The sequence below is a fragment of the Chionomys nivalis genome, chromosome 6, assembly GCF_950005125.1.
Source record: "Chionomys nivalis chromosome 6, mChiNiv1.1, whole genome shotgun sequence".
Classification (NCBI taxonomy): Eukaryota; Metazoa; Chordata; class Mammalia; order Rodentia; family Cricetidae; genus Chionomys; species Chionomys nivalis.
The window spans coordinates 83536994-83549144 of NC_080091.1; positions in this window are offsets into that span (position 1 = coordinate 83536994).

Genomic DNA, 12151 nt, shown 5'->3' on the forward strand with positions numbered 1-12151 from the left:
GAACAGTTCATGACAAATAAGACCCAAGATTGACTTGTGGCTTCCACATGCACACAAGAAAAAAAAAATCCTACTCTAATGTTTGATCATTTTAAAGCCTGTGAAAAAATGGTTGTAATATGTCCCAGAATATGTAATATGGGAGAACTCGTGTTACATTTGGCAGCAATTGCTAAGTAAAGAGCAACAAAAATTGTTAGTGAGACATGCTACTGTAAATGCTGTATGGCAAAGGTCCACACATTGTAGGTTCTGCTTTGTATCTGCAAAAGCATGGCAATGAGATGAAGGGACAGGCAGGAACCCGAGTCTGTGGAATGGTGACATGGCCTATGGAAACATGCTTTGGCATGAGATAATCTCAACCCCTTTGACTCTTCTGATTTTTTATGGAACTTAATAAGCAGAATTTAATCGCAAAAGAGGATAATAGTTATAATTAGTACTCAGATTGAGGCATTAAATACAGATTGACAAATAAAGTCAGCTAGAAAGTAAAAGTTTTTGGAGAACATAACGTTCCAGAGAGTAGAGCAAAAGAGTTTTATTTTAGCCTTAAAGTACTATTTGACATTTTAAAATATGTGCATGCTTTGTTTTGATACAAGTAACATTTTTTTTCTGTATCCATGTGCTATGATTTTTTTCCTATTTCTGAAATCTGGATAGAAGTTTTCTTTGTTATAATAAGTCTGCACAGAAAAAAAATGTAACCCTGGCATTGCTGCTTACTATTGCAAAGTCTTTTATTGAGTTAAAATCAATGATGTTAATTAGATTGATGTCCATTTGAAGTAATTTGTATAAATTTTTTTCAGTAATTATACCTATATGAATTTAAGTGATTTATTTCTTCTAGTATATTGTAGGAATTTTTAAGATACCTTTCCTAAACTTCATCTTTAGATTAAAAATACATGTGAAAATAAGACTCTTTTAGGGTTAATATATTTTTTTACTCATTTTACATACCAACCACAGTTCCCCTTCTCTCTCCTCTTCCTGCTCCCCTTCCACCTCTTCCCGACCTACTCCCATTCACTCCCCAGAAAGGGTAAGGCCTCCCATGTGGAGTAAATAAAACCTGGCACATTGAGTTGAAACAGGACCAAACCTCAATAAGATTTTTACAGAAGCCCAAATCACCGAACATTGTGAAATAGTATGTCAATGCTTAATGAAATGTTCTAATATTAATACTACTTATTGATTTATTTTTAGTTTTTAAGAATATTATATGAAGATGTTATCCTCCTGAAAACACCTTAACAAATTTCTAATAATCAATGTGTTTGCAACATTTGGATATAAACTGGCATTAAAATAATCATTAACTCACTCATGACTTCTTATTTTGAAAAAACAAGCATGTATAATTGAAGACAAACATTAGTAGTTTTTAGATTTAAAAACCCAAGAAAGTGTTGTAGAAATGCTATTGGAAACTCTGATGGTCTGTTTTTGTTGTCAACTTGTCAGGATTTGGAATCAACTAAGAAATACTCCTTTGGGTGAGTGGGTCTGTGGAGGCAATTGCAGCAGATTAACTGGGGTCTTCCCCTAGAGTTGAACTTTCTTCTCCAAGAGTGATAAAGATGTAAAAAGTTTGGGAAATGCTCTGTGCTGTTCACTGAACTTTGCTTCACAAAGATGTTTGTATCTACTGCATTACTGCTGCTGCTAGACTGCCCATGGCATGCTTCTCTGACATCAGAATCTAGCCTCTTGGCCTTCCAAAATAACTTTACAGTCAATGAAAAAATAGTTCAGGTTAGAGTGGACCTACTGAGGAATCCAGGTTGGTTGAAAGAGTATTAAACCAGGTCTTAACCTCTGCAACATGCACACAGCCATTATGGGACTGCAGGACTTCATGGGTGTATTTATTCTTTGATTCAAGACAAAAGAATAAGTTATAAGGTTTTTCTCAATTGGGAATATTTGAAACAGCCAGTTTCCATATTATTCTAGAGTAGAGTGCAGGGAAAAAAATCTGAAGCCACCTATAAAAATAATTTGTTTTTACTAAATAGTTTCTTTAGGCAAGGTAATTTATTAGACATATGAAAAACACAGAAATAAAGAAAAACCCATAGGAAAATTATACCTTTATTTCTAATAGTGAAGGCAACAGTAATGATATACACACACAAATATTTCTACATAACAATCTTTTTTTTTTTTTTTTTTTTTTGGATTTTTCGAGACAGGGTTTCTCCGTAGCTTTTGGTTCCTGTCCAGGCTGGCCTCCAACTCACAGAGATCCACCTGCCTCTGCCTCCCGAGTGCTGGGATTGGGATTAAAGGCGTGCGCCACCACTGCCCGGCCTACATAACAATCTTTACAAGTATAAATCTGAACTTTGTTTTTCTGGCTTAACTTCTTTTGAAAATGACTGAGGTACTGAATTTTGATATTCTATCTATTGTTGCTATAGTATATAGTCTGTGAGAAAGTGGGTCATTTTCAGGCCTAGTTAAATGTTAGTAATTTTTTCTTTAGAAAAATCTTTATGATCACCAACATAGCCAAACTGTGGTTTGAAAAACTGCCATAAAGCATGAAGAAATAGCAACTTGTCCTCGGGGAAAAGACCTGGAAAGGGTGAGTTATTGTCTTTAAGTGTCTTGGAAAAGATGGTTGGTCTTACTGCTGTTCCTATTCTTGCAAATTACCAACTGGTTAACTGAAACGTTTATGGGCAGTGTGAAAACTTGAGTACATTCGAATCTTTTCTTTCTTTCTTTCTTTTTTAGTTAGTTCAGATGCCTTCAACATGCCCCATTTTCTGTCATCTGAGTATCTCAGCCTTTGAAAAAATTTGGCCATTTATTACATATTCCACTTTTCATACAAGTATGTGGAATTGGGAATGGAATGAATTTTAATTATAATTGGCTCATCTATTTGCATCTATGGTGTAAAATTCTGGAACTCAGAATAATTCAGTGTGAGAACATTTGGATCACATATTGGCAAACAGTTGCTTAGTGTAGTTTTACTAAAGATCATTAATATTGTAAGAATCTCAAACACTAAGGGTGAATCAAGGATAGAATATAAGATTTGTGGCCTGACGGTAATAAAGTTAAGATCCTCCACTTCCCAAATTAAAGTGTAGTACTTGTATTTATCAATGGCTGGGAAATCAATACTTGTTAGCATTCTCGGTGGAAAACAAGGCTTAGCTACTGTCATCTGTAAACATGCATTGCACAATCATCAGTCATGGGACACCTTTCTAATGCATGCATGCTGGAGGTTCAGCTCCACATTTGCATTTTTGAATTAGTCCCAGAGTGACACAAAGCAGTCCTGTAATTCAAACGTAACTGGCAAGTAATGTAAGTAGATACACATTATTAGAGTAAAAAGCAACAAAAGTATACCTCTTTTCTTTAACAAGAAAAATCTGCATTCCACATTTTTAAACCACAGACTACTTGCAGGTAACAGTATCTTTCCCTTTAAGAGCTAGTGGGGGCTCTGGATGAGCAACATTACCTTTAGCTGAAGACAGGATCTAATCCTCACAGCTGTCAGGAAAGCCTACACTAATGTGTCTTGAAAGAGTGATTAATAGGTTTTGACAATATCATTGCATTGCATATTTAATCAGATTATGCATCTGTTAGAAATGGTTTGCCTCTAACATCTGCAGACAAAAAATCACCATCGGTATTCAGATCAGTGCCTTAGCAGAAACAAGGAACTACTATGCATGCCACTCCTACTGTTGACAAGTTAAGACTGAATGCCAGAGACAGATGAGTCGTGAAATCTTCTTCATTCACTTAATGATTTTTTTTTCAAAATTTCTTACTTCGTCTGTGCCTTAATTAATGCTCATTAAAGAGGAGACAAATACACGTTGCTGTAATTTCAAGGAAGAGATATACACCACTGAATGAACACTTTCCCTTAAAGTAGATAATATTTGTTGTTATTTAAAATGTACATGTGTGTAATGTTAAAGTTTTATATATACACAGATTTCAATGATAATGTTACTCCTAAAAGATATATATTAGTAAAGAAATATTTGAATTAAAAGATTTGACATGAAATATTCTATTTTCATGTGATTAAGTATTAAAATATTAAAGAAAGAAATTTATGCAATGATGAGAATTATGATTCAACCTTACTTTTTGGTTTTCATTCATTTCCAATATGCATTTAGGAATTAGTTTTTACCACAGTGCCATTTTTCATCTGAATCTCAGAAAACTTGTTTTAAACAAATGGATCCCTCCATTTTCTTTTTTTCTTTGTATTTGTTTATTGATTTTTTTATTTTTAAAACAATCTTCATTGCTAGTCACCAGAGGCAGGGCCTGTAACCTGTACCTTATATATATTATATAACTGTCACTCTTCAAAACCTGCGGTCTGATTTGAGATAGCTCTTTTAATAAAGATTCTCTTGCCAAGGTTAGCAATGGTGTCTGTTAATGTTTTTGTCTAGCTGTCTGGATACCAGCAAAAGAATCAAAAGGCAGGAAAGGGTCTTGAACTCAAGTAGCAGCAGAGAAAATTGCAGACACACTAGGATAATCAATAGAAGTAAACTACTCTTAGTGAAGGGGAAGAAGCACACTGAGCAAGGCACACAGAGAATGAACTCTACAAAACTCTCCAAAATCTACAAAGAATGAACTCTACAAATCAGTTTCAGCCAGCAGGAGTCTTAACTCCAGGACTGGAGTTCTAATGGTCTTTGTTGAAATGGAATAGGATCTTCTTGTCCTTTTTAGGATGTGTCCATTTAAACAAGGAAAGAAAACCTTGTAAGTCCACACCTTTGGTATCGAAGCCCTGGTCTGACTTTGAACTTATATATATATATTCCACACTGCTGGTGGAAGTAATAATTCAACAGACATTAGTCTGAAACTTCCAGGCCTTTGTCTTGGATTCAAGTCAGGAGGGTGAGGAAAAAGGACTTTGCAATGTAATACCATCTTTCCTTCTTTCCTTCCCTCCTTCCTTCCTTTTTTTGTTGACTAGAACAGAATATAATATAAAAAGGTGCTGTGGAAAATGCTCTTGTACACTGTAAAGATTTGTCACTCATGCTGGTTTAATAAAACACTGATTGACCAGTACCCAGGCAGGAAGTAGAGGTGGGGCAACCAGACTAAGGGAACTCTGGGAAGATGTCAGGAGCCATCTCCCCCAACAAACTATTATAGGGATCACCGCCCTGAGGAGTTTTGCAGAGGGCTCTACTTCCCAATTGTATTGAGAATTGTTTTATTGACAAAGCCTATCCCACACCCAAATTGTCTGTTAATAGAGAGCTATCTGTTAGTGGAACCTGCCTCACACTCTAACTATCTAGAGAACTAGGTGTGTCAACTTGTGAACACCTGGCAGAGGAACTGTGACCTGACCGATTGTAACCTCTTGGCCTACGTGACCGGCGTGGACGATGTGGCAAGATCCCGTGCCCCAGCCCCCCAAGCTCCTCATCCAGGGGCTATATAAGCTGCAACCATGACTCTAATAAACGGCGGCTTCAACAAATCTGCCTAGCCTCCTTCCTCTCATCAGCCCATGTCTTTCAGGTGGTACCTCTCCGTGACCCTGGAATAACTGACCAGCCAGGCGGGTTACAGACCCTAGACAGAGTAACTCGCCAAAGCGGTCTACAGGAAGAGGAATGGCAGAGTCAGCCACCAGCCAGTCACAGAGGAAACAAGATGAGAATGCCTCACTTATAAAAGGTATCACGCAATGTGGTGACCATATACAAGAACTATGGATTAATTTAAGTTGTAAGAACTAGTTAATAATATGCCTGATGTAATAGGTCAAAGAATTCATAATCTTTACAAGCCTCTGTGTGTTCTTTGGGACTGAATTGCTACAGGACCAGTGGAACAGAAACTCCGTCTACACTAAGATAAAACATTAACCATCACATTGTGGATGGACAGGACAATGCAACATAAGGAAAAGGGAAAAAGATAAGGTACAAGAATCAGAGATCTACTTGTTCACACACTCAGGATTCCCATGAAAGCACTAAACCTGAAGCTATAATGCATATGCAGAAGACCTGGTGCAGACATATTCAAGTCCCGCAAATTCTGCTGTAGTGTTTGTGAGCTCATATAAACTTTTCTCAGTTGATCTAGAAGGCTTTGTTTTCTTGGTGGCTTTCATTTACTGCAGCTATCACATTTTTGTGCCTTCTCATCAGTGTTCTTAGAAGAAAGATTTCATGGAGATAAGACATTAGTGATGAAGGCTACAAAGAATCTCTCCTTGTGATTTGGAAAGGTTGCTGACACTCTTCTTAAAATGACATTCAAGTTTTGACTCTGTTATCTAAGCATAAGTCATTTTAATTCACACTTCTGCATATTTCAATTTAGACTTTAGTGACATCCTCTCTGACTTATTTTTAATTACAGAGTTGAACTATTTCCATTAATAATCTTTTTCTGTAATGGATATAACTGAAAAAAATCCTGTTCAGATTTATGTCTTTATTTTTGATATACATCTGTACCAGCTTAAACACATTTGTTTAAAGGAACTTTATGTTATAAAGATAAGAAACTACTCATTTCTTCTTTTATCTTTGTTTATAATTTACCTTGACATTAGAAAACCATGAGATATCTGATAACACCACAACCTAACCAAATTTGATATTTACCATTTATTTTATCTATATTCATAGCCAGTGTATTTTTCCTCATGAATTAAGTATTTTAGCTATAACATTCCTTTCAATAACTGTTTAGAAAATTATAGAAAAGTGGATATGTTATTTTTTTTGCACTCAGTAGAAAATCACTTTTATGATGTTTCTTCTAAAAATTTAATCAAATATAAATAAAATATATTTAAATTTTAATGGATTTGTGTTTTTCAACTTAATTTCATTATGTGCAGAGAATGCATTTGTAATTACTTAAGACATTTGAAATATGCCAAGACATTTATTGGAATTAATAATAAACTGTGTTGTGAAATGGCTGAATTGTTCTTGTACAGAATACATTGACTGGGCTAGGATGTGGAGAAGGCAACAAGAGGAGCCAGTGTAGACCTCCTATATCTTCAATTTTTTTCCATTTTCCTGAGGTTACTATACAGGATAATAAAATAGCAACATAAATGATTTTATTGTTGTGTTCAATTATTTTAATTTCTGAGTGTTACCTCTTAATTGCATAGAATTGTCATATTATTTTTTGATACATTATTTTAGAGAGAAACTCTTATAGTAAGAATGACTTTACACACTTTCTGATGAGTATTTTCACAATACTTCTCTATTATTTTTTGCAGTGTTTTAATTTTAGAACATGTTAACTGATGCCATAGATTACAAAAAATGCATTTTAAGCTTATAGCTTTCTGTCAAATTGTCTTAACTCCTCACACATTAATAATCTTACCAAAGTATACATAGTGAAGAAGTTGGTTTCTCCTCCTCCTGTTTTTCCATATCTTTAACTACTATGCAATATCATTGCAGTGTATTTTCACATTCCCTTTGCCTGGAAAAGAAGAGTATTATTTGAAGATTATTTTGTTTGCTCACATTTTCTATTTTACTTCAGCTTCTTTTGTATCTCAAGAGTCCACCTGATATTTTCTCCCTGCTTGAATCCCTTGTTTCAATGTGGTTATGGTAGAGTCTTTCTTTTCCTCTGCCACTTAGATGTTATGTGAATCAACATTAAAGGAAGTCTGCATTTTTCTCTGCATACTTAAATGAACTGGGAGCTAATTTTGGGTCCTCTTGCATGTAAGGAAAAACTAATCTCATTTGCAAGGCATATAGACCTCAATGATCAGCTTTTTTCTTATCCCTTGCTATGTCAGAGACATCTCCAGGTCATTGGTTTTCAGTAATGTGTTACTTATTGTCTTGGTTTGGTTATGGTTTGGGATCAATGAATTCATACTTTTCATAAATTAAAAATTTATATAATTTGAGTAAATTATACATTATTTTTCTCCTTTCCATTCTTTTTCTTCTTGAGTCAATACATATACATCAAAACTTGTATCTCAAAGCCATCACATTCCTTTTCAGTGATTATTTTTTCTCTTTCTTTTTCAATTAATTAATTTATTTATTTATTAAAGATTTCTGCCTTCTCCCCACCACCATCTCCCATTTCCCTCCCCCTCCCCCAATCAAGTCCCCCTCCCTTGTCAGCCCAAAGAGCAATCAGGGTTCCCTGCCCTGTGAGAAGTCCAAGGACCACCCACCTCCATCCAGGTCTAGTAAGGTGAGCATCCCAACTACCTAGGCTCCCACAAAGCCAGTACGTGCAGTAGGCTCAAAAACCCATTGTCATTGTTCTTGAGTTCTCAGTAGTCCTCATTGTCTATTATGTTCAGCGAGTCCGGTTTTTTTTTTTTTGCTTTTTTTTTTTTTAAAGATTTATTTGATATGTATACAACATTCCCGGTTTTATCCCATGCTTTTTCAGACCCAGGCCAGCTGGCCTTGGTGAGTTCCCGATAGAACATCCCCATTGTCTCAGTGTGTGACTCGCGGTCCTGAGTTTCTTGCTCGTGCTCTCTCTCCTTCTGCTCCTGATTTGGACCTTGAGATTTCAGTCCGGTGCTCCAATGTTGGTCTCTGTCTCCTTTCATCGCCTGATCTGGAGAAGACAATAATCAACTTTATATAGAAAAACAAAAAACCCAGGATAGCCAAAACAATCTTATACAATAAAGGATCATCTGGAGGCATTACCATCTCTGACTTCAAACTCTATTACAGAGCTACAGTATTGAAAACAGCTTGGTGTTGGCATAAAAACAGAGAAGTCGACCAATGGAATCGAATAGAAGACCCGGATTTTAACCCACAAACCTATGAACACCTGATTTTCGATAAAGGAGCTAAAAGTATACAATGGAAAAAAGAGAGCATCTTCAACAAATGGTGCTGGCAAAACTGGATGTCAATCTGTAGAAGAATGAAAATAGATCTATATCTATCACCATGCACAAAACTCAAGTCCAAATGGATTAAAGACCTCAATATCAGTCTGAACACACTGAACCTGATAGAAGAAAAAGTGGGAAGTACTCTACAACACATGGGCACAGGAGACCACTTCCTACGTATAACCCCAGCAGCACAGACATTCTCTTTCATTTTTAAGGCTTATTTGAAAGTTTAATGATACATTATTCATCAATATTTAATTAGCTGTTAAGTTCATTCAAGGAAGTTTTAAAATATTTACTGTACCTTTTCATTGATAGAAGTACTATTTCTACTTTTACCTGTGTTTTTCCACTTTTATCATATTAGTTTTGTGAAGTTTTTCAAAAATGCAATTTATTTAAAAATTTCACATATGGCTTAAAATTATGTAGACAGTATATTTGTACCATTTCTCTCCTATGTCTTTTTCTATCTCCTTCCAAATTTCATGTCTTCTTAAATTTTCATCTTATAATCTACTTATTCTAATTTGTGCTTCCAATATAGTATAGCATAATTTTCACTAGAGACTGTCAGCCTATCATGAGCCACACTACTAAAGAAAACTGGTTTTTCATCTACCAGAGGTCATCAACTCCCAAAGACTCCTAGCTAGGCATAGGAACATCTAAGATCCTCTACTCTCAATCTTGGAGAATTGTCTGGATTGATCTTGTTTAGGTCTTGGGCTTATAACCACAGCAAAACCTCTTCTCCAAGGTAACATATCTTTGGATTTCAATATTGAAGTCAAGGCATTTCCAAAACATTTATGTTTTATTCATCCAGTAGCATTTATATTTAAATGTCTTTTAGCAGCTGTTACTCCTTCCTCAACTGTCCATCAATTCAAAGATAACATTATGGAGTATCCAGACTCTGTGTATTTTCCATCTGTACTTGGCTTTATGGCCTCTATTTCTTTTATTTTTATTTTTAATTTTTGGCTTTTTGAGATAGAGTTTTTCTGTGTATCTTTGATTGTCCTGGAACTCACTCTGTAGACCAGGCTGTCCTTGAACTCACAGAGAACTGTCTGACTCTGCCTCCCAAGTGTTGGGATTAAAGGTGTATGCCACCACACCTTGAACTCCAGAGTTCTGCCTGCCTCTTCCCAAGCCTACATATATTTTAAAACACATTCTAAACTGTTTAGAGGTTTTCTTCATCTGAATCTGTCTTTACTGTATATCTCTCTTTTTCTGACTACATAAGTCTTTAATTTGCTAAGCAATGTGGCTAAAATTAAAGCCGTGGCTTTAAAGGCTGGACTCGGCCCATTCCTTAGCTTTCTGAGATTCCAGCCTTATGGAGGGAGTACCAGCTAGAGCCATGTTTATTGCTACAACTCTATGGCATTTCAAGGTCCCTACCACCACCAAAAGGCGTGTGGTCAACTTTTCATCAACACCATTTACGTGTTTTATGGCAGGACCTCTTAAAAAAGCTGCAAGGTTCACCTTCTTAATTAGCTTCTCTAGGATCACACATAATAAGCTCATCGTCCCCTATTCATGGCTAGAAACCAAATATGAGTGAGTACATCCCATGTTCCTCTTTTTGGGTCTGGCTCACCTCAGGATAGTGTTTTCTATTTCCATCCATTTGCCTGCAAAATTCAGGAAGTCATTGTTTTTTACTGCTGAGTAGTACTCTAATATGTAAGAAGGTGAACCCAAAGAAAAACATTTAGGCGATGAAAGGAGACAGAGACAAAGACCCACATTGGAGCACCGGACTGAAATCTCAAGGTCCAAATCAAGAGCAGGAGACAGAGCACGAGCGAGGAACACAGGACCGCGAGGGGTGTACCCATGCACTGAGACAACGGGGATGTTCTATCAGGAACTCACCAAGGCCAGCTGGCCTGGGTCTGAAAAAGCATGGGATAAAACCGGACTTGCTGAACACAATGGACAATGAGGACTACTGAGAACTCAAGAACAATGGCAATGGGTTTTTGATCCTACTGCACGTACTGGCTTTGTGGGAGCCTAGGCAGTTTGGATGCTCACCTTACTAGACCTGGATGGAAGTGGGTGGTCCTTGGACTTCCCACAGGGCAGGGAACCTGGGTTACTCTTAGGGATGATGAGGGAGGGGGACTTGATGGGAGAGGGGGAGGGAAATGGGAGGTGGTGGCGGGGAGAAGGCAGAAATCTTTAATAAATAAGTAAATAAATAAAAAAAATAAATAAAAAAATAAAACATTTTTTAAAAAAAGCTACAAGGTTTTGCAGCTAAAGCTGAGTCTGGAAGCCTCTCTTAAATGAGAGTGCTTGCCTCTAGCAAGCAGAGCCCACCACAGAAACTGTTATCAATAAGCTGTGCTTTACTGTATTCTTTTCTGTCTAGAATTAATCCCCGAGCTCTCTCAGGCTTTATGTGGATGTAGTTGTCCATGGTAGGTGCCATTCTGTTGACTGAGGTTTTTTGTCCTGCCTGGTCCTGCAGCCGTTAAGTCCCAACGAATCTCACAGAGGTCTACATTAGTTATAAACTGCTTGGCCTAGTAGCTCAGACTTCTTATTAACTCCTATAACTTATATTAGGCCATTATTCTTGTCTATGTTAGCCACATGGCTTGGTACCTTTTTCGGTAAGGCAGTCACATCTTGCTTCTTATATGGCTGAGTCATGACTGAAGATTGCTCTTCTCTTCCCAGCATTCTTATTGCCCTGCCTCTACTTCCTGCCTGGTAGCTCCACCTATACTTCCTGCCTGGCTATTGGCTAACCAGCATTTAATTAAAATAAAATTGACTGGGTACAAACTATTGTCCCTCTTATTAACTCTTATAGGAGAGTCGTACTCAGTCACTTAGTTTCTGTTTTTATGATGAATTATCTCTATGTTAACCTTTATCTGTTGCATAAAGAAACCCCTCTAATGAGGAGTAAAAGTTACACCAAAGTACAGGTATATTGCTAAGTATTTAAAATTATGATACCATGCCAATTTAACAAAGAAGTATGAGTTGAGGTCCATGACTTTCCCAGCCCTTTTTTTTTTCTTTTTCTTTCGGCCTTCTTTACCATATCAAGTAAAATTTCTCTCTTGCAGAATATGTCAGAGGCTCAATTAAAAAACTGTTGGTTACCCCTATGATATTTATGCCCTTTGCCAAACAGCATATACTGTCATTCAGTCATCACTGCAGCTTGCCATATATACA